Source organism: Piliocolobus tephrosceles, chromosome 4, assembly GCF_002776525.5.
Source record: "Piliocolobus tephrosceles isolate RC106 chromosome 4, ASM277652v3, whole genome shotgun sequence".
In the NCBI taxonomy this organism is placed as follows: domain Eukaryota; kingdom Metazoa; phylum Chordata; class Mammalia; order Primates; family Cercopithecidae; genus Piliocolobus; species Piliocolobus tephrosceles.
Genome location: NC_045437.1, coordinates 174,274,839 through 174,289,613, shown reverse-complemented (window position 1 = coordinate 174,289,613; position 14,775 = coordinate 174,274,839). Strand labels below are relative to the sequence as shown.

General features: G+C 37.9%; 1 protein-coding gene across 1 annotated transcript in view; it reads right to left on the bottom strand.

Moving 5' to 3' along the window:
• The window catches only part of TICAM2 (toll like receptor adaptor molecule 2), a 22,242-nt gene extending 8,140 nt beyond the window's left edge, over window positions 1–14,102 (bottom strand). Inside the window, exon 1 of the mRNA XM_031935498.1 lies at window positions 14,079–14,102. The gene's annotated coding sequence lies outside the window, so the exon portion shown is untranslated. The remainder of the gene's footprint in view (window positions 1–14,078) is intronic.
• Window positions 14,103–14,775: the final 673 nt, after the last annotated feature.

The following is a 14,775-nucleotide window of genomic DNA, read 5'->3' as shown; positions in this document are numbered from 1 at the left end:
TTTTTTTTTTTTGAGACGGAGTCTCGCTCTGTGGCCCAGGCTGGAGTGCAGTGGCCGGATCTCAGCTCACTGCAAGCTCCGCCTCCCGGGTTCCCGCCATTCTCCTGCCTCAGCCTCCCGAGTAGCCGGGACTACAGGTGCCGCCACCTCGCCCGGCTAGTTTTTTTTAGTATTTTTTAGTAGAGACGGGGTTTCACCGTGTTAGCCAGGATGGTCTCGATCTCCTGACCTCGTGATCCGCCCGTCTCGGCCTCCCAAAGTGCTGGGATTACAGGCTTGAGCCACCGCGCCCGGCCTGACACTTTCAAAGCAGGAGGCAGCACAGTTTACATTCTGGTGTATGCTTCTTAGATTATCATGGACAAGCACTTTGAGTACCCTTGTTCTAGGAGGTACTAAAAAGAATATGTAATCAATGAAACAAAAATAGCAAAGATGAGATAAATTAACAGAATTAGATAAAAAAGGGAGGCTATAGACAAATCAAGGATCCAAACACTATTAGGAAAAAATAGAAACTGCAAAGGGGGGCTGTGGGGCTGGAGGGAGCCAAGGGTAGCCTAGAAGGAGCAAGCAAGAGGAGAAGCCAGGGGAGGATTTTGAGCAGAGGGGTGACATGATCTGACTAGTTTTCATAGGATCACTTTGGTTGCTGCATTGCGAAGAGAAGGCAGGAAGGGAAGGGTGGAAGCAGGAACACTCGTGAGGAGTCTGTTGCAGAAACCCAACAGTAACCAGATGATGACTTGAACCAGGATGGCAGTAGCAAAAGTGGTGAGAAGTGGCTAAATTTGGGGCATATTTTGAAAGTAGAACTGAGAAGATTTGCTGAAGATGTTGTCTAGGCATTGAATATACAGTCTGTAGTGTAGGAGAAAGGTCCAATGGGGAGATGCATATTTGACCTTTATCTTTGTACAGATAGTATTTGAAAAAGACAATATAAGATCATAAAAGACTACACAGGATTTTAAGGAGGTGAGTATAGATAGAAAAAGAAAGGCTGAGCCCTATGGCACGCCAACATTATGAAGGTGGAGTTATTGTGGTCATTATTATTAAGATTAACTATTCCTGCAGTGATTTTTTATTTGTATCATGTTACAAATGATTTTTGGATAGTTGATGATCTGTCTTTATTTTAGATTTATGGCAATTTGTTAGTCACTTCTACCCATTACTGCTATGACAACATGCAATTCATAAACCATTAATAAAACCATTAATAAAAGTAGAGTGTTGGGAAAAAAACAAACAAACAAAACAGAACAGAAAGAACCAGCAAAGGAGGCAGAAAAGAACTAGTAAGGAAGGTTGATGGGTTGATGGAAAACCTGAAGAGAGTGGTACCCCAGCTGCTAAGGAAAGAAAGCAATTCAAGAGAAAGACAGAACTTAATTGACTTCAAATGCTTATGATGGTCAAGTATGGTGACTGATGAATGTAGCAATATTAAAATTGTAACATATTTAAAGTAATTTCACCTGGTACTGAATCCTTCGGCCTTGGAGAGCCTTTTTCTTTCATATCTGAACAGCACCACCTTGTGGCAAATATTTGTAAAATCGAGATTCCTGTGTTCAATTAATAAGTTTTGTTGCTAATGTTTTATTGTTATTAATAAATATTTTGTTGGAAACTCACTCTGCAGCCAAACATGCTAGGTTTTAGAGATGCGAAGCCAGGACAATTAAACAAGACAATTAGGACCCACTGCACAGGTGCTTTATTCAGAATATCAGGTGCCATGAAAGCACTCAGGAGGGCCATCTGCAGCAGGGGACACTTCACACTTGCAAGACAAAGACAGGTGGACATTTTCTAGGCAGCGGAAACAGCACTTGAAATAACACTGAGGTACCAGAGGGCAAAGACTATATGTTAGAATCATGTTGCACCAGATATTTATGGCTCAAGTCCACGAAGGAGGAGGTAGAAGAAGAAGGGAAAGAAGTGAGAGCAGGGGAAAGGTAAACTAGATTAAAAGAGGTTCCTTATAAGGAACCTAAGGTATTTTTCTCAGGACTTTGGCTTTCATCATGCTGGCAGACAGATAGCACCTGGTAGGTGTTAAATACGAGTGATCTGGTCTGACTTAATGCAGGTTAAAATAGTCCTAAAATTGTTGATGATGAATATTACAGATGATATGGTGACCTATGGGACTTTGGGTTGTACCTGTGAGAGAGAAGGTGAGTGCACTTTTGTTTATATGAAAGAGAGTTGTATTCTATTGGAAGGTGGCATACCATTATAGCTATTGCTGTTGTCTGGAAGTTTAGGTTTGTAAAGAAACTAGGCTACAGGACTGGAAGATGCTAGACTGGGAGAACAATTAGTTGAGAGGCTGCTACAATAGTATAGGTGAGAAAGCAGAGCCCCAAACAGACTAAGTGATAGTAGAGACAAAGATATGTAGGAGGTAATGGGGGTGGCAGAGAGGGAAGAGTCAGGGATGCCTTCCAAGCTTGTGCCTTGTGTAACTTGGTGGATGGTGGTGCCATTCACCGGGAAAAGCAATATAATCAGGATGAAGTGGGTTGGGGATGACCAAGTAATCCAGTCTGGGACCTATGGAGCTTGCGTGCCCATGGCCTCCAAGAATTGTCCAGTAGGCACTTGGACATGTAGGTCTGGGGCATAAAAGATCATTTTGGATTGGGGATACAAGTTAGGTGCTTGCTTAAATCATGTGAGTAACAGAATAGGTAGTGAAAAGAGAGGAGAGAGAGCTAAAGACAGAATCAATGACTGAAGAGCATATGCAGGGTGAGGGTCCCATAATGGAGCAGGAGTGGCCCAGGAGTAGCAGGAAAATCAGACACAGAATGGGATCTGAAAGCCAAGGGGGGAGAGGGCTTCAGCAGTGGTCAGCACCCATGGCTGCCAAGAAGTCAGCATCCACTGCATTTAGCACCTTGACATTCAGAGGAAAAGGTTGGCTGAGAGGGAAAGGAAAGGCCAATACTCACACAACTAAATGCAGGGTCAGGAGAGGCTTTCATTAAGAGAAGAAATACTTGGAACGCTTACAAACTGAAGGGAATTTGCTAGTAAAGAGAAAGAGGGTGAAATACATGTGTAGAAGCTTCTTAGAATTAAGGTCTTATCCTCTTGGGCACTGGGTAAGCTCTGTCTCTCCACCACTGCTCCTTTTCTGAAGAGGAATAGGATACTTAACTCTTGAGTGTGCTGCGTCACAAGATAATGTCTGTGATGAATATTACAGATGATACAGTGATCTATGGGACTTCAGGTTGTACCTTTTAGAGAGAGGGTGAGTCCACTTCTGTTTATATGAAGGAGAGTTGCATTATATTGGGAGATAGCATACCATTACAGCTATTGCTGTTGTCTAGAAGTTTAGGTTTGAAAAGAAGGGTGTCCATGATGTTAATTAGCCAAAGCGGTGTTCTGTGGATCTGCTGCAGTATCTACTAAAGATTTGTTCATCCAAAATGTATTCCTGTCTCTTTTTACTGTATCTTCCTGTACTTTCTGTACCACAAGTACTAAAAACTTTTACCTCCTAGACTCCCTCGATGCCAGGTTTCCTAAATGTAATTTAAGTTCACCAATCGGATGTACTTACGTGTCTGAGTTAAATATGCCAGGAGGTAGAACATGAAGCACCTGTTTTGCTGGCTACGATTCTGGTAGGGTTGGTGTAATTAAGGAGCTGGCTGCTTCCTGATTTGGCAGGAGGCTTCTGAGTGTGCCAAAAGCCCCAGGCGAGTAGACAAGTCTGTTATGTGGCTTTGAGAGGTGTTTCTAGAAACCCAACCTAGAGTGCAGTTCTTCAACTTCCCCAGTAATACTGTACATCTTGCAATATCTCATAGTACATACCTTTCTACTTAAACTAGCTAGAGTAGATTCTGTTGTTCACAACTAAACTGTGATTGATACAACATCCAAAACACACTCTACCACCTGCTTCTGTAAATAAATTTTTATTGGAAGGCAGACATGTCCCTTCATTGATGTATGTGTCTGTGGCTTACTTCATACTACAAAGGCAGAGTTGAATATTGCAACAGAAACCACATAGCCCATAAGGCCTACAATATTTACTCCCTGGCCCTTTACAAAAAGTTTGCTGATCCCTCAACTACAGCACCAGAGTGTGCCAAGCTCTGCCGAGCTGTCAGGACACGACAGAACAGATCCGTGCTAGCCAGATGAGAAACACGTAGACTGTTCTTAGACTTCTTAGACACTGGAAATATTAAAAAATCGCATCTAGGGTAATAAGTATTTTCAGGAACAGAATGAGTAGAATTTGAGTACAGAATGAGTAGAATCTTGATCTTAGATTGAAATAACATTCTTGAGAATCAGCTGTCATTTGTTTTCTTTCTTTGGGGGACTGCAGAGAATCAATAAGGATGGCAAAGGCCCAGCCTAAATAAAAGGATTATCAAATATCAAATATTACCTATTGGCATTTATTTACAGTTAGAGTAAGCCAGCACCTATACTTTTCATTCTTAGCTATTAGAGCTTGCATTAGAAAGGTTAGAGTTATGGGATCTATCAAAGCCTAGCACTCTGTATCTTTCCTTCATGGCACTAATCACAATTAATTATTTATGTGTATGGTTATCTGCTTAGTTTCTCATCTTTCCCTCTATACTGTAAACTCGATCAGAACAAGGATCAACTTCTCTTATTCATCACTGTATTTCCAGAGCCTAGCATATAGTTAGCATTCAAGAAATGCTTTTTGAATGAATAAATTAGACAGCTCCAAAGATATGACAGAATTCTGTAGCTTTAGAGATAGCCAAAAAGATAGCTTTTGATCATCCCTATTATATAAATCATTGACTCAACCAGAATAGAAAGTAACCAATCAAAATATATTTTGTTGGATTTTTAAAATGATCAATTATGCTACATTTTTTAAAAAACTATGTGAACAGTTGTTCATGCCTGTAATCCCAATACTTTGAGAAGCCGAGGTGGGAGGATCACTTATGGCCAGGAGTTTGAGACCAGCCTGGGCAACACAGCAAGACCCCATGACTACAAAAAACATTTAATAAATAAATTTAAAAAGCATGAAGATCACTTGAGCACAGGTGTTTGGGGCTTCAGTGAGGCACGATTGCATCACTGCACTCCAGTCTAGGCAACAGAGCAAGGCACTGTCTCAAAAAAAAGAAAAAGTTAAGTGAATATAAATATGACATATGCATTATACATAATATGGAAAACAGAAAAGATTACAAAGTAGACAAAAGGACCATTATCTAACTATCAAGAAATGAAATATGAAAACTTTCCATAGTGCTTCCCATACCTGGATTCAGAAATTTCTGTACAAGTTGGTTGTCTTATTGACAGAAAGCAATATTAATGTACATTTTCTAAATTGCTTTAGTTTGGTTTTTGTTTTAACGAGGGAAATCCTTTCAGGGGATACACTGTATTAAAAACTCAAGTTCACTTCCTTTATTAGCCATCCATATCCTATCTATTAGCTACAGATGTATACAGATGTCTCAGCTGCTGACAATCAGTTTTCTTTAAGATTTTTCAGGTTCTTCTGTTTCCACTTTTGCTCTCCTGCTTTTACTTGCATGTTGTACTTGTTTTATATCTTTCCCTTTAGAACCATCATCTTATCTTTCTCTTCCAAAGATATAGGCTACAATGGAAAGAGGAAAAAACTCCTATGAAAAGTTATTGAACTCTCTATTATGGCTTTAAAGTCATGAAAGGCATTTCCCAAGATCCATTTCACTATATCATCATGTCTCGGTCTCTCTCGCATCTCCTCCTTCTCAGTCTCCTTTACTAAACGCTCTTTCTTGGCCTGTTTCTCAAATATCAAAATGTGGCTCTTTGAAGCTTCCACTTCTAGTACTGGTGGACTAGGTCATTTGGATCAATGCTACTGCTGAGGATAACTACAAAAGCTAGACAAAATGAAAAAAAAAAAAAATAGGCTTGAAGCATCAGAGAACTACTGACATAGTGAAGAATTATGGAACACAAATCCAGAAGACAGAAACCCAGGGACAACTTTCCCCCTAGAGAATTTTTCAAGTCCAGAGGAAGAAAGCTGGAGCTGTGCCTTTTGACAGCCCCTCATGGCTAATGAGACAAAAGTGTGATTCCACTAATGTGCTTTGGGTTGGGACCCTGAAGGCTACACCTAGGTGTAAGGGTGATCTAAAAACAGACTGATCCTCCCAGGAATTGAAGCACTCTTTTTAATAACCCCCATCACCGAAATCAGATTAAAGTGATCACAGATTGTTTCTGCTGCCAGGAATCTGGCAGAAGCAAAAATTAAATCCTCTCTGGAAGACGACAAGAAAACCAGCAAATGCAGCCGACAATAGAAATAAATCTATGTAGATTTCAAACTTTTATTAATAACTATGATTGCACAAGGGGAGGAAAGATTGAGAATTTTGTCAGATAACTACAAACTTAAAAAGGCATGGCAGGTAAGAAAAAAAACTAAAATTGAAAAATACAGTCATTGAAATTAAGAATTGAATGGGTGGATTTATCGTTAGATTAGGTCAGCAGAAGAAGGAACTCACGAACTAGAAAACAAGCTACAAAAACCCTTCGGAATAAGGCAGAGAAAAAAAAAAGAATGTAAAATACAAGAAAGCAGGTAAAAGCTATACAGGACAACTATACAATTAGAAGGCATAACAAATATGTAAATTGGAGTCCCAAATGAAAAGAGAGAGAATTAAAGCGAAGCAGTAATTTAAGAGATAATGTGAAGACTCTGCAATATTAAAGAAAGACATCAAATCACACATTTTTAAAAGTCCTATGAAACTCAAGGAAAATAAATAAAAAGAAAACCACATCTAGCTTCAACACAGTAAAACTGCTAAGAGCCAATAGTAAAGAAGAGTCTTAAAAACAGCAAGAGAAAATAGATTACCTTAAAAGATGCAACAATACAATGCTTCTCAAGAGAAATAATAACAGCTTCAATGTGCTGAAAGAAAATAGCTGCTAATCTAGAGTCATATACACAGTGAAAGAAAGCACAAATAACCAATGTCAGAAATGAAAATGGGATCTCAGTGATGATCTTGCAGACCCTAAAATGTAATAAAAATATTATGACCAAGCATATATAAACAAAAGTGAGAACTGAGATGAAATAAACACATTCCTAGAAATAGACAACTTCTCAAAACAGACACAGAAGAAATAACCTGAATTCAATTATTTTTTTCCTTCAACTTTTAACTTCAGAGGTACATTTACAGGATATGCAGGATTACTACATACGTAAATGTGTGCCATGATGGTTTGCTGCACAGATCATCCCATCACCTAGGTATTAAGCCCAGCACCCACTAGCTATTCTTCCTAATCCTCTCTCTCAATTATTATTAAAGATATAAATTCATAATTGGAAATCTCCCCAAAAAGAAAACTCCAGGTTCAAATGGTAGCCAGGGAAGTCTATCAAATATGTAAAGAATAAAATAATAAAACTAGAAGATTAAAAAAGAGGAAACATTCCCCAACTCATGTTTATGAGGCCAGCATAACCATGACACCAAGGACTGATGTGAATATTACAAAAAGGAAAATTATAGATCAATCTAACTCATGATTACTTCAAAAATCATAAACAAAATATTAGAAAAATGGATTTTTTTATAAAAAGGATAATACATCACAACCAAGTTGGGTTTATTTCAGGGATGCAAGGTTGATCTAAGAGGTAAAAATTGATCAATGTGGCCGGATGTGGTGGCACATGCCTGTAAAATGTGGGCAGATCATTTTAAGACCAGGAGTTCAAGACCAACCTGACCAACATGGCAAAACTCCATCTTTACTAAAAATACAAAAATTAGCCAGGTGTGGTGCCACACACCTGTAATCCCAGCTACTTAGGTGGGTGAGGCAGGAGAATTGCTTGAACCCAGGAGGCGGAGGTTGCAGTGAACCGAGATCCTGTCATCACTGCACTCCAGCCTGGGTGACAGAATGAGATCCTGTCTCAGAAAAAAAAATGTAACCAATCACATTGACAATTAAAAATAAAAATCTTTTGATAAAATTTAACAGCTATTCATTATAAAAACTTTCAGCAAACTGGAAATAAAAGGGTCTTCTATCATCTGAAAATTTAAAAAATTACCAGAACTACTAAAAGACAAGCAAGTTTAGCAAGAACATGGATATAATAAGGTCAACATAAACAATTCGATTGTTATTTTTGAATATCAATAACAAAGATAAAAGATACAATTACAAAAATGTCATTTTTCAATAGATCAAAAAATATCAAATAGTTGGGCATACATCTAACCAAAAAAAGGGGCAAGATTTCCATGCAGAAATATTAATGAGATAAAATATAAAAGGAAAATACTAAATAAATGCACATATATATCACATTTATTATTGGAAATATTCAATATAGTAAAGATGCCAATTCTCTCTAAATTGATATATAGATTCAATGCAATACTAATCAAAATCCCAACAAGACTTTTTTAAGTTGAGTTTTACAGGTTCAATTCCAGAATTTCTATGGAAATAAAAAGGGTAAGAATAGTCAATACACTTGGAAGAATAAGTTGGGAGGACTTGCTCTATTGGGCATCAATACTTACTATAAAGTTACAATAATGAAGACAATGTAATTCGGCAAAATGTTAGACAAATTGCTAATAGAATGGGATAAGGAGCTCTGAAACAGATTCACACATATATGGACACTTGATGTACAACAAAAGAGGTACTGCAGAGTAGCGAGGAAAAGAAAAAATCTTTGGGAAAAATGACTGTAGGTCAGAAAATGGTTACATGGGTGATTATTTATTTATTCAACTATATACTTTGCTCTATGCGCTTTTGTGTTCTATGTTATTACTATATAAAAACATTTTTCAAAAATGTGGGTATCATGCTTGGTCCTTTTCTCTTCTGCCAGGATACTCAGCCTTCTCAGCTGTGTAACTTCATCCATGCCTGAAATGTGTTTCCTCTGACTAAAATGACCCTTGTAACATTATCTACTTGCTTATTTTTTTTAAGTGATCAAATTAAAATATATTATAATACTTACAGTATGATCCCAATTCTGTGTTAAAATTACACTGAATATGTGCATCTTTGCATACGCTTGCTTGAAAGTGTGTGTATGTATACATACATACTCACATACACCCAAACACACATATGGTTGTGTGCTTTCCTATGCAATACCAATCCATGAGAGCACTGTTTGTCTTAGATGTCTTTTTATAATTTTAAATAAACAAATGTATGTAAGCACGTGTGTTTAAATACCAAATAGCAGAGTTACACATTTTTTGCTAGTAGATCAGTCAGCTTAGGAGACTAAGTTCTGTCACTGGCTCTTAGCCAAGAAATACAAAATTATTCAACTTACTAAGTTTTCCTCAGTCTGAATGGCAGCTTGACAAGGTGTTTATACTGTGTGCCAAAATGTTGTTTTCTAGCAAACAGTTATCATGCATAACGACTACATAAAAGTGACAGTGGCTAGATCTGTTAGAAAAAAAATATATGATAGATGTTTTGGCTAAAAGTACTTTCAGGAAATGACCACAGAAAAAGAGGATACAAAAGCAGGCAATTAGGAATTGGTGAAATCTTTTGGCGTTAAGAAGGTACCATAAATACCCTTGCAGCCTGGGAAGAGGAGGACTGACTCACAATTGGATAAACTGAAATAAATGATGGCTAAAGGCGTATCATGACTTTAGGAGATTTTTTTAGGAGACAAGCTCATCCCCATCTGAGATGACAGATACAGACTCAATTCAGTCTGTGACTTGTTTACAAACAGCACTCCCTTCTCTAGGTTTGTAGCACCCCTGACTCTGCACACCGCTCTGACATGATTCCAAGGGAGACTGGGCCACAAGAACTAATATGAGTGATAGATATCAAACTGGGCTTGGTAGTCATTCCCTCTGTTGACCAGAGTTTGCTTATTGGGTCAAGCTAATAGTACCTGGGACATAATAGGCATTCAATAAGTATAGGGTAAATGGACAGATGGACAGACAGATGGATCAACCAATCAGTCAAGCAATCTTTCCTCTTCAATCTTCTCTACCTCGGTCAATGATACTAATATTCTCTCTACCTATGAAGACAGAAACCTAGAAATTATTCTCATATTCTTTCACCCATTCAAACAAACCCTCCCCACAACTCCACCCACTAAACTTTAGGTCCTGCTGATAACTCTGTCTCCTAAACATATCTGTCTCTTTTCCCATTCTCTCCATTCCCTGCCTATGCTTTAGTTCAAGACTTATATTTTTCCTCCTTAGAGGATTACAGATTCCCATAATATCCAACTAGTTTCATTGCCTCCAGTCTCTTTCCTCTTTACATCATTTCTAGGTAGATCTTTCTGCAATGGAAAACTGATCCTGTTTTTCTCTTGCTTAAAGATCCCTTTGATAATACGCTAATGCCTTCAAGAAAAACTCTATGTTATGAGAATAACGTTCTAGGCCCTCTATGATCCAATCGCTCCTTTTATCCATAACATTTGCTCCTACCATGTTACTCTTGAGACTTCTAATATCCACCTGTTTAGTTTTCCCAAATGTCATGTCTTGCCTCCGTGTTCCATCTTAGAATACACCCTTCCCCAACTATCTACATGAATAGCTCCTTTTTATGATTCAAGACACTACTCAAGGATTGCATTTCCTTTTATCTCCAAGTTAAATTAAGTACTCATCTTCTGTATATCCATATCTGGTTCACATCTCTTATAATATGTATTGCACAGCACTCTTAATTTGTCTTACTTGCTGACCTGGAAGGTAGCTTGCACCTCATTTTCCCAGACATCTCCATCACGGTAAATGGCATTAGCATTTGTCCTGTTCTGACCCAAAACCTGGGGTATGCTTGACACCTTCCTCTTACTCTCCTATTCCTACACTTCCAAGTGATCACCAGGTCCTGTGTATCTAACTCTAACAGACAATCTCAAATCATTTCAAGTGATTTGAAATCTCTACCACATTTTGAAATCTCTCTACCACATTTCCATTCTAGATCAATGTCTCTACCCTGGTCTTCTGCACTGCCTCCTAATTGGTCCCCTACTCTCGGTCAGTCTAATCTGTTCTCCACTCAACAGCAAGGATGATCTTTCAAAACATCTGATTTGACTTACTCCCATTTATAACCCTGCATTGGCTTCCTACTGTGCTTGATATAAACATTTCTTGATATGACAAATAATACCCTGCATAGCCTGACTACTTCAGCTCCAACCCCACCTCATGCTTTTCTCCACTTTGTTCCTCCAGCTCCCTGCACATGGGTCTTCATGGGTCTGTGAGAGTTGTCAGAATCAAAATCGAGTCACTAGTGTTAAAAAACCAGACAATCAGAGCCAGGGAAGGCCATGAAGGAAAGGTTCTTATACATATATGCCTAGTAACCAGAATTATCGAAAAAGTCTCCACAAAAACCAGAACCTTGCACAAATGCCATCGCAGTCCTATACAAAAAGTACTTCTGCGAGAACATCTGCCCAGCAACTTCCTGTCCAACTTCAGACTGGTGCCACCCTTGTTATTTATCCACAAGCCAAAAATAACTATCTCAAAACAATTATGTAAACCTCTTCATTTTTACTTTGAAAATCTTTGTCTGCCTTTACTTCCTGAGTACACACGTTTACTATGGAACACATATTCCCACTGCAATACCTATTTCTGAATAAATATTACTTTTCTTTCAGAGAGCCTCTCTCTCTGTTATCTAGGTTGACAGACCTTTTTGTCAGTTTCTCAAACTGGCTTAGCTTTCTCTTGTCATGCAATCTATGGAGATATTTTCTTGCAAATTTGAAGTGTGAGTTATATGACTATATGTTATTATCATAAGAGATCTTGTACATAGTGTCATAAGCTAGTTAAAATTCCACTGGAGGTAAAAATCAAAATATTCCAAAACTGGGGAATGACAATATTAACTATGTCACATTATTCATATGACTGAATCCTATTAAACCATTAAAAATGTTTAGAATGTTATAATTTTAATGACATGAGAAAATGCTTCTCATGATACAAAAATGAAATGTAATTAAAGCAAAAAGAACTGACTATAAGATAGTATACAGAATATGATTTCAGCTTTGTTAAACAAAATGCAGTACAGTCCTCTCTTGGTATACTTAAGGTTAGAGAAGACTGCTTCTAGGTGTTCCAGGACCCCTGAATATACCAAAATCCAAGAATACTCAAGTCTCACAGTCAGCCTGCAGAGCCTGCCTATACAAAAAGTCACCTCTCCATATGTGTGGCTTTTGAATCCTGGAATATTGCATTTTTGATCCATGTTTTGCTCGAGAAAATCTACATATGAGGGGACCCACATAATACAAACCCGTGTTGTTCATGGGCCAAGTGAATACCAAAAAAGTAACATTGATACTCTGTGAATGGTATATGCATAAGAATATATAAATGTGTGTGTATATATGTATTCTTTCATGTATATGTGAAGAACTCACATATGTTCTTCACATGTACATATATATAGACACATACATGTTCACTTTTTCAAATAATCATCATACAATCTGAAAAAATAGTTTTTTAGTAAATAAAAATTCATTTTCTAGGCTTTATATTTTTATAAATATCAATTATGTCAGTAATTGTCAACAATTATGTCAATTATGTCGACTTGATTTCCATCTAAATAGTATCTTCCTTATATATATATCTTTTCCAACGCCTTTGGTAAGTGTCTTCCTTACAAGCTCTATCTATACATTCCAAATGAGTTCAGCCTATCTCCAGGTGTAGCTCTATTTCATCTGTTTTTTATTTATACGCAAATATTCCAAGAGCTTGGGTTTACTAACTCTAAACCAAATAGGGCTTCTCCAATACTCTTCTTAAGTACCAGAAGACAGAACATTCATCTTCATAGTACCCAAAACAGGTCCTTGAGCAAGTCAATGTTTAAAAAACGCTTCTATCTGATCTTCACGTGGGCACTGCTTTTTCATCTTGTGGACCCTATCTCTTCACTCAGTTGCTAGGAAGCTCCAGGTTAATGAGTGCTCTGGCCAACAGACAGAAGCTTATGGCAGGTGTTTTGATACTATTAATAACTTCACTCCTAGCTTCCGCTTAACCCTCCTACTCTTCTCTTTGTTCCATATTCCAAATCTACTTATTTTATTTAATCTTGTATTGGAAATATTTATTTAAGTATCTTAAATCCTAATTCTAAAATGAGAAGGAATTTTCTTTTCCTTTAAAAGAAGGGGCAATAGTACCTGTGCTACTGATAACAGAACCAGTTCCTAGGGATTAAAATGAGAAATAAGGATTATTAAACAATCTTTTAGTTGCTACACCTCTTCATAAAGATGAAAATATTGTTTTTCATTTCTACATAGTCCTCAAGAGAGAACTGGAGCCAGCTGCAGTGGTATGTGCCTCTAGTCCCAGCTATTTGGGAGGCTGAGGTGGGAAGATTGCTTGAGCCCATGAGTTTAAGGCCTGCCTGGGCAACACAGCAAGACCTTGTCTCAAAAAAAAAAAAAAGAGTTGAATGTATATAATATCTTATAAAACCTTGACAACTCTGATATTGGCTTAGTCACTGCAGAACTTAGAAACTTGTATATTATTCTCTGAATAAGAGTCTTTATTTTTCTTCTTCCCATAAACTACCTGTTGCTGGTACCATTCAAAGAATCTCCAAATGTTAGATTATTGCTTCTTGTTTCCTATTGCCCCTATTAGTGGGGGTGAGGGGGTAACTGGTCCCCACCAAATATTCCTTTTAGTGAACTGGATATTTTTCTTCCATTTTCTGTATCTAAAAATGAAAACTGAGGTTAAAGGGCAAATCTCCAAATCAGGAAGAGATTTTATAAAAACACAGAATTTAAAGGCAAACTGTCTATCTTATCAAAATTAGGCTAAAAAGAAGAATGGTTGTGCATTTTTAATATTAGAGAACTCAAGCAACCAACAATGTTTTAAAGGTGCCATAAGCTTCATGGAATACTAGAGAGTAGCATTCAGTATTTAATAGCAACCTACCGCACAAGTCCAGCAGCAACACAGATCTTGCTACAACAGCACAGTAACCTTTGAGGCTAACAGAGAAGTGAGGGAGTACAGTGTGCAATGGTCTAGCAGAGACCTGCTGCAGGCAAAGGCAACAGCAGCACAATCAGTGTTCCTACAGTGGAGTGGGTGAGAGGGAAATCAGAAGATGAGTTCAGAGAAATAGTCAGGGACTAGATCATACAGGGCTTTAAAGCCATTGTAAGTCTGTGTGTGTGTGTGTGTGTGTGTGTGTGTGTGTGTGTGTGTGTGTTTTGTTGTTGTTTTTTGTGATTCTGATGAGAAGGTTTTGAAGGGAAATGAAAGTTCTGAGTACGTATGACAGAAATCACTGCTGTTTGAAAAAGACTATAGAACAGGAGGGGCAGAGGCAGAGACTGCTCAATCATGGAGGTAGGACTATGGCTTAGCTTACAGAGAGGGACAGGTGGGCACATTTGGGATCTTTTGTTTCAAGATAGAGTGAAGAGAATTTGTTGGATGCTTGGATGCGGGCTCTGACCTAAAAAGAGAAGTCAAGAGTAATTTCCTAGAATTCCAGCCTACTTGAATGGCAGTAACTGAGGCTGTTTATTGAGATAAGGGAGGGAGCTGAGGGAGAACTTGGTGAGTGTGGCATCAGTGGTTCTGTCTGTCCATACTAAATTTAAATGCCTATCAGACTTCCAAA